Genomic DNA, 12,645 nt, shown 5'->3' with positions numbered 1-12,645 from the left:
AACCCCTCTGGGTTTTGATTTCCCCATTTTCAAAGCAGGAATATTAATAGTTCTTTTTGTGAAGATTAACGTGGGTAATACATGTCAGATCACAGCTGGGCGTGGTGGCTCACGCCTGTAATCCCAGCACTCGGGAGGCTGAGGCAGGAAGATCGTTGCGAGTTCGAGACCATCCTGGGCTACAAAGTGAGCTCAAGGCCAGCCTGAACTGCATAGCGAGACTCTGTCTCAAAAAAAGACAAAAAACAAAAACAAAAACATGTCAGATCACGTCAACTTGGAGATCTGGGCACATTAAAAATATTTAGTAATATATAGAAGTTTTCCTTAGATTCTTCAAGGAGTTAAATGATATATATCATTGAGTACACCTATACAAAGTATCTTTTAAAATTGATTAATAGAATGTATTTAGTGGGGTTCTCTAGAGAAATGAAATCAATGCAATCCATTTCCATCTATCTATCTATCTATCTATCTATCTATCTATCTACCTATCTATCTATCTATCCATCTTACAGGATCAGAGGCAGGAGAGTCCACAATGGCCATCTGCATGTTGAAGAGCCAGAGAAGCCAGGAGTTGGTCAGCCAAAGGAGCTGGCATCCACAGAACAAGAGGCATCGAAGATACAGCACTAGTTGATACGCAGAAAGTATGGACACTCCCTGGAGTCACTGTTGTGTTTCCACGTTGAAAGACAGAGAACACTGGCATCTGATGTACACAGTAATGGCAGTAGCAAAAGATGCACTTGCTCTCGTAGGATGGAGCTTTAAAAATCAAACTTAGACTGAAGTCCTTCTTCTTTCCCTTTTATTTCATGTTAGCTGCAAGCCTATTAGATGGTGTTATCCACAAGCAGGGTGAGTCTTCCTCTCTCAGTTTACTGGGGTATAGGCCAGTCATCTCCAGGACCACCTTTCACAGACAACCAAAAATGTGCTTCACTGAACCGCTGCATGTCTGTTAACCTGGTCAAATTGATAATGATTACCATTCACATAGATGCATAAGTATGAGCTGAATAATGCCAGTGTGTGTATTATTCTTGCATGTTAAAATAAGTTTTAAGTTGGAAACAAGAAGGAAAATAAAGATATATAACTAAGGGATCAGGATAATTTAGATTACTTTTGTCACCTATACGAAAGCATAGATGATTTTGTAGAAAAATATGATGTAGTAAAACTCAAACCAGAAGAGACAGAAAAGTCTAGTAGTTCTTAGAATTCTTTTGTCACTAAAAAAGCCAACAGATCAAGATTATTTTATTATGGGATTCTGTCATCTCTAAGGAACAGATAACTTCACCATTAGTGAAGCAGTTTCAGAGAAGAGAAAGAAAAGAAAGTTTCCAGACTATTGTTGTGACAGTAATGTAATACTGACAGCAAATTCTAGGAATGTTAATGCACTTGACTAAGTGCATACAGGCACACAGTTACCACTATACCCAGGAACTCTGATCCCTGTTCACTGCAAATCTTTGCAAAAATTCTAACCAAAATACTAATAAATAGCATTAAAACAGACTAATTTGAGACATGTAAGTATATTCATAAAATATATCAATAAAATGATATTTTAATGTTAGACACTTTATTTTAATAGGTCTCGAAAAAACACATAGTCATGCCATATGTGCTAAATTGACAAAATTTAACATTTACTCACTAACTCTAACCTTAACCCTTACTAAATAGAAACTTCTGTAATATGATGAAAGCCTATAAAAATCTAGACCTATTCTGACTAAATTAAGGACAAAAGAATATATTATCTCTGCTGTAATTTATTATGATTCTGAACATTTTAAGGCAATTAAATGAGGAAGAAATTAATAAGTAAAGTTGCATAGGTAGAGAATCATTTATATTTGTCTTCAGATGATAAAATTTCGTATCTGGATAGTTGAAAATCAGTTTAGAACCTTTAAATAGAACAAGAGACTATTTGTAAATTGATATACAGATTTAGCAATTTTCTTAATCCATGTTACAGCCTGCTAGAGAATTTTACAAAAGAAGAAAAGTTCTAATTTACAGTAACAGCAAAATAAAGGGTGAAATACTTGGGGAAAAAATTCAAGAAGTAATGTTCAATATTTGGTAATTAGAAATATTTATTGAGCACTCAGAATTACGAGGTACAGTTTTAAGTGTTTCGTACGAAGCTTCTCAGTTAATTACACACGTGTGGAAGGCAGAATTCGTTGCTCTTTCTGTTTCACATGGGCAGCAGTGAAGGCACAAAACCAAGGCTCTTATGTGACCTACTCCAGGTCTCACAGGGGTGAGAACTCTTACTCTTCATCACTGTAATTCCTTTTGGGTAATATTTATGTCACTGAGTAATTTTTTAAAAATTGGAAAAAACACAACTTTACATAAAGTTCAAGTTGTTCCTGGGGTTGAAGACACAGTATTTTGAAAATGTATTTCTCCCTGTTTAATCAGTAAATTTAATAAAATATCAAAAAAAATACATGCAAGCATTGTTTAAAGGCTAAGACAACTGATTCTTGCATTTCTAGAAACACTTTAAAAATGAAAGGCAATAAAGGAGGATTGGTGCCATGTATGAGCATTTATCATAAATATGTTAATTTAAATAACTGTGAATAGACACCTGTGTAACAGGCACATTTTTGGAACAGGGAGTTCCAGTATTAAGGACAATCAATATAAATTCAATCTGACGTTATAAGATAGGTGATACTTTAACAGAAAAGATGTTCACTAGCAAAAATTGGATTATAGCTTACAATAACCCATTTTGTTATCTAAAATGTTATAGACATTTTCGGATGTTATTAGGTTTTCTTTTATGACATAATTGAGTGGCAAAACAAGTTTTCATGTGGTGTATACTTCCAATTTTTGTTTTTGTGAATATTCTTTAAATAACATCTTTATGCACATAAATTCCTAAAATAGAACTTTTAAGTGGGAACATGTGTATTTTAATCTTTTAATAATATTCTTGGGTATTTTTAGGTTTTTCTAATTTTCATATTCTTAAGTAGTATTTGGCAGTGATTATTTCATTAAATTCTTATAAAATTAGATACTGTATTGAAGAAATTTTGATTAGACCACTTAAAAATAGGACCTTTTATTGTTTTTAATATTATATAAGTGATTACTCTTGAGATTGAACTTTATTAAATATGCACATTGGCTACTTTTCTTTGTGTATTTAGAAAACATAAATGCAGTTTTCATTTGGCTAAAATATCTGCATTAGAAACAAATGAACTTATTTTGATCTCTTTAATCAATAAAGTAAATAATTTTCCAGTGAATTTAGGAATAGTGTCATGAAGCATCTTGATTACACTCTGACATAGTGATTAAAATTAATGAATCTACATGGGGAGACTCACCACATGCCAAATAGGAGAGAAAATCACAGATCAGCGCAGAATTTGGATGGAGCTTCTTGATGATGGTAGAATTTTTACAACCAATTCCTAATTTTTTCTTATAATTTCTTTTCATAATAGGCCTGATAACTTCAAATTTCCCTTTCATGGGGTTGGATTTATTTCCAACAGTCAAGAAAAGACACAAACATCTCGGTGTTACACTGTCAATTAAACCACGGTGGAGGAGGGGAGCATGGCTACGGTGATAAATGAGCAGTCATTTCGATGTTTTCTTTCCAGCAAATATCAGAGCCAGTTACACTTTATCTTGCTCTGACTTTTAGCAAGATAGATAGACACGCAAAATTTTCAGGTTCAAATGGTCGCCTTCAAAAGGGCTAAAACCCTCACCTTCTAGCCAGGCTGAACTTTCATCTTTTTAACTGGAGAGATCCAATTTCTTTTACTGAATAAAAAAGAATTTTATTCAGATCACTCTCCCAGTGTAAATTTTTAACCAAAATAAAAGCAAACAGCTACATAAATTAACCTCACCGTTGGACACAGTCTTTTAGAGATTGTCCAAAAAGTGCTATTTCAGATCCTATTCAGGTGCTATTTACATATTGTAGGTGTTTAGACCTACTCATTTGCATAACCTGATAAAAACAGCATTGGCCTAAAGTTGATGTAGCAATAAATTACATTAAAAGTAGTATATTGCTGCAAAAGTAATTGCTCTTGACAGTAAGTGAAGAATCTACCTATTTGTGTTTATTAGTAGATAGCACAAATGTCCTTATTTTAAAAGAATTTTAATGTAGCATTTAACATGTTAATGGCAGAAATAACTTCTAACAGTAATTTAAGCTCAGAAATATGGAAGGAATAAATTGACAGTTGTTTGTCACATTAGTTGTGTAGAAGCAAGAGCTTAGGCTTTGGTGACATTAAGAATTAGCCTAAAAAAACCCCAATATATATAATCACATTCCTTATGAAACAGAATTAAATTTCAGGTTCCAGCCACTTGTTAGTGCCTAGAAAAAGACATCTAACGACCTCTAAGATGCAGGAGCCAGATGCTACTGAGCAAAACAATTGTTACCCAAGTGAACTCTCCTGGGTACTGGGTCACCTGCAGGACAGTAGAGCTGGTAGCAGGTGCGACGACCTTCCGGACACCTGGGGGAGAAAATGTTGCAGGAGAATGAGCTGAAATCTCCTTTGCTGACCTATGGGCTGTGGCCTAGATCCCTCTGGCAGGGAGAGGGCACCTTGGCCAGCAGGGCGAGCTGCTGAGGTCGCTTAGTCCACAGGTGAAGTCGCACCTCCAGCCGGCTGGGCGCGCCCCTTGGGGCCAAGAGCAAGTGGGAGGATTTCGCCTTCCGCTCCATTACCGCCCGGGGTCAGAGGGACAGTCCTTTCTTACACTGCCCAGTCAATTTGTCAAGGATCCGCATGGGGTAACGAGCTGTCTCTCCGACCGTTATAGTGACAAATCCAAATAAATCGCAGTCACTTTTACTGTGCACATTAGCGGGCCGCCGGTTTTAATGGTTCTGCTTCCAGACCTCCGGGGAGGGCTTGCTGGGGCCTCTGAGCAAACGTCAGCGCCCCGGTTGGCCTCCACCTCATCCTGCCCTCCTGGCCTCCTGGGGACACTGGGAGGAGTCGTGGATCATCCCTGGCACTAAGGCAGAATCCGAGGGCTAAAGTGCTCTCTGGAGTCCCCAGAGTAAAAATCTTGGGTAAAGCCGCTCGTCTTCCTTGGAGTCAGCCTGGTGTACTTTCTTCTCTGGAATCCCTTTTACTATCTTCTGTTTCCTTCCTTTCTTTGCTGCTGTAAGCCTGGGAAGTTTAAAGTACCTTTCCCATCCATTTGGCAAATCAATCTGATCTTTCTCGGTCTCCTCTGGAATCATTACAGCTTTGATCCCCAAACTTACAGCCCCATCTTTCTACCCCATCCTTCCCCTTTGGGATCCCTCTGGTTGCCTGCTCAAAATACCTGCTGGCGCCAGAGGAAATTCACTTGTAACGGATACCCAGCGAGTGTAAAACCAACACTCTGCTTCCAGGGTCATTTTCCTCCCCATCTTCTGCCCCATCAACTTGTCGCTTTAGTGAATGCTAACACGGGGAATTACTGTGCATCTGAGTGCAGAGCTAGAAGATTTGGAACCTCTTTAATAGAGCTGATGATTGCTATCTTGCACGTGGCTTCCTGCACTCTGCCCTTTCAAAGTTGGAGCAACCTTGGTGTGTGAAATTAACCTGAGGCCCAGGACGGATCCACAGTGGGTCAATCATAAATGGATCACAGAAACTTGACTCTAGAATATCTAAAATAAAAGAACTATTCTGCTTGTTTCTAAAATGATCATTGCCATAAAAGTAAAATCTTAAGAAAGCATCAAAACTCACTTGTTTTATTTTGTTGATAAACTAATAGCAGATTGCTTCAATTTTGCAATAAACTTATTTCCAGATCTATTTGTATTACATGGGTAGAGTGAAACATCCACAAGAAAATCCATTCCAAGATTTTGAGAAACATGAAATTGATCTCAGAGAGAAATGATAACTGTAAGAGAAATAATTTCTTTTTCTAGTCATGTGTAAGTCTTAAGTGGGTTCATCTCAACAAGTAACAACATTATTGTAATATTGTTTTTCACAAAAGAGAAATATAGTGGTCTAGTAATAAAAATTTCTGACTGTTACATATTCTCTTTCAATTTTCTTATACAATATCTCTCAAATTTTACTTTTTACAGGTCATTTGGCTTGAAAGTGATGATTGTGCAAAATTCTTGACGTTTTAAAAACTCTATAAAAAAAAAGTGTATGCTGTGTCTCTGGAAGAGAAAGTGGACAGTTCTAGATTGATTTATGTGAAAATTCTCTTGGCAATGCAGAAATGGATCTGGCAGTTGTCTTTCAAAAGAGAAAGTGTGGCCCTGAAGTTGTTTCTGCTCCATGCTGATTTTGTGCTCCTGAGCCCAGTTCTAAGTCTTCAATAAATGCAGAGCTCATTTTGACTGATCACCGGGGGTGATGGCCCATGCAAGGCCCCTACTTCAACTTCACCTCTGAGTCACTTATATCAGCTCCAGATTAGCTCAGTTTATTTGGGGTGCAATTTTCAGTCAAGATCTATGCTGCTTCACAGTTTACTTTCTATCACAGCGTCACATTTATTATGGTCATGAACTTCTGGAACTGTGATGAGCAGAGTCTTCCCATTTGTAATCAATTTTGGAGATCTTCCCTAATTCGTTAGTTACAGATGGAATTTGAACAGGGATTAAAGATAAGATACAGACTTACACTGTGGTTAGTAAGCTATTTCTTCAGGAAAAGAGCTGCCACATTTCAGAGATTTTAAGCTAACAGGGATATGCAGCTTCTGTTACTTGAAGTATTTCTTATTTGTAGAGTTTTTCAGTTTGTTTTTCTGACAAATAGAAATAGGATATATATATATATACATATATATATATGTATATATATATATATAATCACAACATCTTTTAGGTTTTAGAAAAGCTAGGATGATTTTAGAATACCAGGGAGAGAGTACCAAATACCTGCAATTTGCAACTAGATGTCAATGTTGTAACTGCTGTTTCTTGAACCTTGTAGAGAGCGTGAGGGAGGGACAGGGAGGACATTTCTCAGGATTACCGAGTTGGATTTCTAGGTTCTAAATTACATAATTTATTTGACAGTTAAAGTGTGTTGGATTAAACTTTTCATCCTCCAGAGTGTTTTGGTGAGTGTTTTGGTGAGACATAGGATAACACTGTTGTTTTAGATATTATTAACTTATCCTAAAAATAAGTTAGCTTTTGATAACATCCAAGGTAAATGGTTAGCTTCACATTAATACTGACAAGCATGAAAACAAAGTTTCATTCTGGTAAATCTGAAGCAAATTAATGTAGATTTGGAACAGAAAAAGAGCAACAACAATGAATGGATGGCAAAAAAAGAATATAAAGACAATAATTTAATACTGACTGTGATGATTATATCACTTTCGAGTGTCTTTTTTAATTTTTTAAAAAAATCTGCTTATTTTGTAAATGTCTCAAATTTTCAAACAGTGAGACAAAAACAATACTTTTGAACTATGGAAATTACATTATCACATAAAGTAGAGGAGATAGTAATTTTCTAGTGAATTTGAGTTATATAAAAAATGAAGCAGGTGACAGTACTTCCAAGTAAGTTTAACCTCAGATAACTATTCAAACCCTCTCTCTGATTTTTTAAAAAACAATTTATTGGCATATAATCCACCTATCAGGCAACTTTCGCAAAGTGTACAATTAATGGTTTTTTAATTTATTCAGAGGATAGATAGCACAATATGGCTACAACCTAACTTAAAACATTTTCATCTCCCTTTCTCCCAGAAACTTTTTGCTTTGTCCTTTCTTCCTCCCCAACTCAACCCTACACAACCACTAATTTACCTTGTTATAGACTGATCCATTTTGGAAGTTTCATAACAATGGAATAATACAATACATAGTCTTTTGTGATTTGCTTCTTTTTCTTGGAATATGATTTTGAGGTTCATGTACACTGTAGTATGCACCAGTACATTATTTCTTGTTACAGATGAATAACATTTCATTGTGTGCACATACTGCATTTTGCTTATTTATCCATTTAGCAATTGACAATCTTTTTTTCATTTTTTGCTACTATGAATAATGCTGCTATAATTATTCAGATACAAGTAGATTCATTATAGTTAAAATATCTAGGATCATAAGTATTTTAACAGTGTTCTGCAGACATAGAAATCAAATACTGAGAGAACCAACCCTCCCCCCCCAAATAGGCAAAGGAATTCTGTCAGAATACTACCTAAAATGTAAAATGTATATTCCTTGGGAGTGTAGGAATTGTAATAGCAAGCATCAAAATATCCAAGCTACTTGAGAGTGGTTAAATTTAAATTATACTTTAAAATAAAAATTTCAAGCATAGGTATAAAAACTTTCTGCATCAAAATATTATAAATATGATACATAGATTTAAGTAGAACCTTTTAGAATACTTAAGACCTTTGTGTAATTCAGCATTTAGATGGGACAAAATCTGCAGCACACAATAATTTACCAGTTTAGAAATAACTGACTTAATTTCAATGAAATGAATATTTTCTTTGTGTAGAATGAATTATAGAATTGGTGGTAATTATTACATAGCTAATAATAGTTAATAAATATAGATAAGTCAGAAAAATAGTCTGCCTTGACAGCATCAGCAATATTTCTGCAAAAATGTAAGAGTATGTGACTTTTCAAGGAAATAATATAGATCTCTTTCAATTTGCAAAGAGAAATCTTAAGGATAGATCCCAATTATTCAAACTCAGCTACGATAACAAGATTAAAATAATAATCTCCCCCCAAAATATATCATTGACTTATTTGTAGTATCAGTACTCTAAATCCAGGATTATATTTCATTTCAAAGAAGCCACAGGCATTCCAAAGCTATGAGGCTTAGAGGTAATGCATCAAGATTCAACAGAACTTAAGGGTTTTCCAGTCCCCCTTCTCTCGTGTGTTCTTTTGATTGAACTACATCTATACTCTAAACCTAGATATATGCCATTTATCTTAACTTGAAGTATCTTTTTAAAATTTTTGTTTAGGAAAAAGGTGGCCTAGGAACTGCATGAGGTCAGTGGTTTGAGAATGGAATTTTAAATACGGCAGTGTTATTCCTAGAGGGTGGAGTTCAGAAAAAGGTACTGTACTAAGTTGGTATCTTCTTTTCTAAAGCTCTTATTCCTTTCTTTTTCATGTAGCACATCAAAAGAGTTCTTGTACATCAAACATCCCCCTGGATTTGGAAAACTTAATTTTCCAGGGCTCCTACATATCATCATGCATTTGGGGGTGTTATGTATTATAGGAAGGTGTTTCTGTGCAGTAAAGACTCTTCAGACTATTTGCTAATGTGCTTGGGCATCCTGGGCATAGAATTCTTCATCGCAGAATGGTTCTCTAATCTTTCCTTCCTTTCTTTCTTTCTTTCTTTCTTTCTTTCTTTCTTTCTTTCTTTCTTTCTTTCTTTCTTTCTTTCTTTCTTTCTTTTTTGTTTTGGAAGAAATGAGGCCTGAATTCCTCTCATAGATATATACATAACTTAGTTGTTTTAGTACCTCTACCTGTTTATCTTCCTATTGACATAGTGTGTTAATCACTTTTCCATTACTGACACAAAATGCAACACCCCAAACCCATAATTTAAAGGAGGAGAGATTTTTTCTGGTTCATGGTTTCAGTTTCAGGCAGAAACAGCATGGCAGAAGGGCCTGGTGAAGAACAGCTGTTTATCCCATAACAGCCATGAAGCAACAGGAGAGCAAGGAGGAACCAGGGGCAAGAATAACCCTTCCAGATCACACCCCCAGTGACCTCCTTCTCCCAACCAAGTCCCACATCCTAACAGCACACCCAGCAGCAAACTTCTCATGGGTTTAATTCACTGATTATAGTGCTCTTGTGGTGTAATCATCTTCCAAATCCCCATCTCTGAGCAGATGAGACATTTGGGGACATTTTAAATCTAAACCCTAACCCTCAACCCCTGCTCTCTAAAAGACTTGTGTCTGTCACATTATGCAAAATGCATTTAGAGCCTCTCTAAGAGTTGCTGAAGTCTTGATAATTTCAGCACTGCTGAAATGATCCAAGGCAACCTCTTAGCTATGAACCCCTATACAAATAAAAAAAAATATTAAACACTTCCAGTACACATGGGTACAGGGTAAACATTCCCATTCCAAAAAGAGAAATAGAGAGACAGAAGTGAATGGGAACAAAGTAAAAACAAAACCTAGCAGGAAAACATTGAATTTCACGTAATATAGTTTCATGTCCAGTAGTTGGGGTAATTTGTGCTTAGGTGTAGACTCCAAAGAGCTTAGTTAGGTAGCACTGATCTCATAGCTTTGCTGATCTGAGACCATATGGCCTCTCTTGGACTACCTCTACACATTGTCTATGACTTTGCTCCGCAGACAGTCCGTGTATCTGGCAACTCCTTTTTCCTGGAATCTTCATTACACTTTTGACTTCACTTTGACAACTTTACACACTGCCTTCCCAGGGGTACACGTTACCTGCCCACTCAGGCTTTCTTCTGAGTTCAGGGTGGAAGTCTCTATGACCTCAAAACTCTTGAATTCTGTGTGTCTGAAAAACCAACATGGTGTACATGATGCCAATGTCTGTAACAGTGGCAGCATTAAGAAAATTATTCAGTTGCTTATAAATTTCACAATAAGACTCTATCTATCATTTATTTATATACCTGGCTCTTCAATGTCCTCAGAAGCACTTAATATCTTTCTATTAAACAAATGCTGGAAAGATTACAGGATGTCATTGGGCAAAATAAGCATGTAAATATATGTCTCTTCAAGCTTCCACAACTTCACAGGAGTAAATATAATTGACATAGTAAGAACATAAATATGCAAACATTTTGTTCTTTTGTTCTCCAGTTTTGAAACTCAGGAGAATATATCCCACCAGTGGCAAGAGATACACATTGTTTTATATTAGAGGAAAGGGATCTTAAAGAATTTACCACTTTGATGTAAAAGTTTCAAAATATACACTAAACTTTTCTGGCTGGAACCATGGAGGATGTCAAAAAGATGAAAAAGAAGGTTCCTGCAGTGCCAAAAATCCTTAAGAAAGCAATTAGACATTTCTCAGAGCTGAAGTTAAAGCACCTGAGAAAGAAGTTTGTTCAGAAGACACTTTGAAAGTAGGAGGAAGCTCATCTATGAAGAAGTCAGGCACTATCATAAGGAGCACAGACAGATGGACAGAACTGAGATTCAAATGGCTAGGGTGGGAGGAAAACCTGGAAACTTCTATGTACCTGCAGAACTGAAATTGGCATTTGTCATCCAGATCAGGGATATCAATAGTGTGAGCCCAAATGTCCACAAGGTGTTGCAACTCTTCGTCTTTGCCAAACCTTCAATAGTACCTTTGTTAAGCTCAACAAGCCTTCAGTTAATATGCTGAAAATTGTGGAACCATATATGCATCAGAGTACCCAAACCTGAAGTCAGTAAATGGACTAACATACAAGTGTGGCTATGGAAAAATCAATAAGAAGCAAATTGCCTTGACAGTTAATTCACTGATTGCTCAGTCTCTTGGTAAATACGGCATCATCTACATGGAGGACCTGATTCATGAGATCCGCTCACTGCTGGAAAATGCTTAAAAAAGGCAAGTAACTTTCTATGGCTCTTCAAATTATCATCCCCCAAGGTGGAATGCAGGGAAAGGCCACTCATTTTGTGGAAGGTGGAGATGCTGGAAACAAGGAAGACCAGATCAACAAGCTGAACTAAGGTGTCTACCATGGTGCTTTTATGATTTGGTCAGTGGCAAGGTTTATGTCTGTGGCCCCCAGGCCTCATGCGCTTGCATTGTGCATGTGTGATTGGTTCATTGTCTAGAGCTTGGATTGGGGGAGTGAGTACTATACTGGCCTAGGGGTGGAGCCAGGATGTGATGTAAGGCGGGGAAGAAGGCGTGTCTTGCCCTCTTGCGGGTTTTGCCTTGCTGTTTGCAGCAGGCACGAACTGTGGCCCCGCCGTGCCACCCTGTCTTGGAGCCAACTGAGTATGGACTGAAAGCTTCAAAAACTGTAAGAAATAAACCTTTCCTTTCCCAACTTTGGGCATCAGGTATTTTCTCTCAGTGACAAGTAAAAAGTAACTAAGATAGTCACTTAATAAAAAGTGTCTGCTTCCAAAGTGAAAAAAAAAATACACTAAAACCAGGAATAATAAATTACCACTGCTTTTAATTCTTTTTTTTTCCACATTGAAAAAAACTTTAGAATGCTGAGGAATTATTTTTTAGTCCAATTGAATCTTTCTTGTGAAAAGAAAAGATACTATACTCAGAAACTCTGGTTTGTTTATTTCCAACAACTCCAACCTGTCAGGGTAAACCACATGTATATCACCAACTAATGTTTACTATGGGAAAAATATATACTATGACACTGAGCTTTAAATAAATACTTAGTACTATGCATATTTTATAGTTTGCTCAAGTCAAAGCTTAAAAGCATGCATGTGTCATTGAGTATTAACTAAAAGATTCAGAATAGCAAGATTGTGGCTGAAAATGCAAAAAGTTCCAAAAATACCAGTATGTCCTTCATTGAAGTTTTTCTTTTGCCACAGACCCAAGGGATATATTAA

The 12,645-nt window shown here is 36.5% G+C and overlaps 1 pseudogene; it reads left to right on the top strand.

The window, feature by feature from the left end:
* Positions 1–11,049: 11,049 nt before the first annotated feature.
* Positions 11,050–11,781, top strand: LOC100719126 (large ribosomal subunit protein uL30-like; annotated as a pseudogene).
* Positions 11,782–12,645: the final 864 nt, after the last annotated feature.

This window comes from Cavia porcellus, unplaced genomic scaffold, assembly GCF_034190915.1.
Source record: "Cavia porcellus strain 051 isolate PalLab524CR breed Dunkin Hartley unplaced genomic scaffold, mCavPor4.1 scaffold_22, whole genome shotgun sequence".
NCBI classification, from domain to species: Eukaryota; Metazoa; Chordata; class Mammalia; order Rodentia; family Caviidae; genus Cavia; species Cavia porcellus.
Note: the sequence above shows the minus strand (reverse complement) of the source record. Positions and strands in the feature narration are given on the sequence as shown.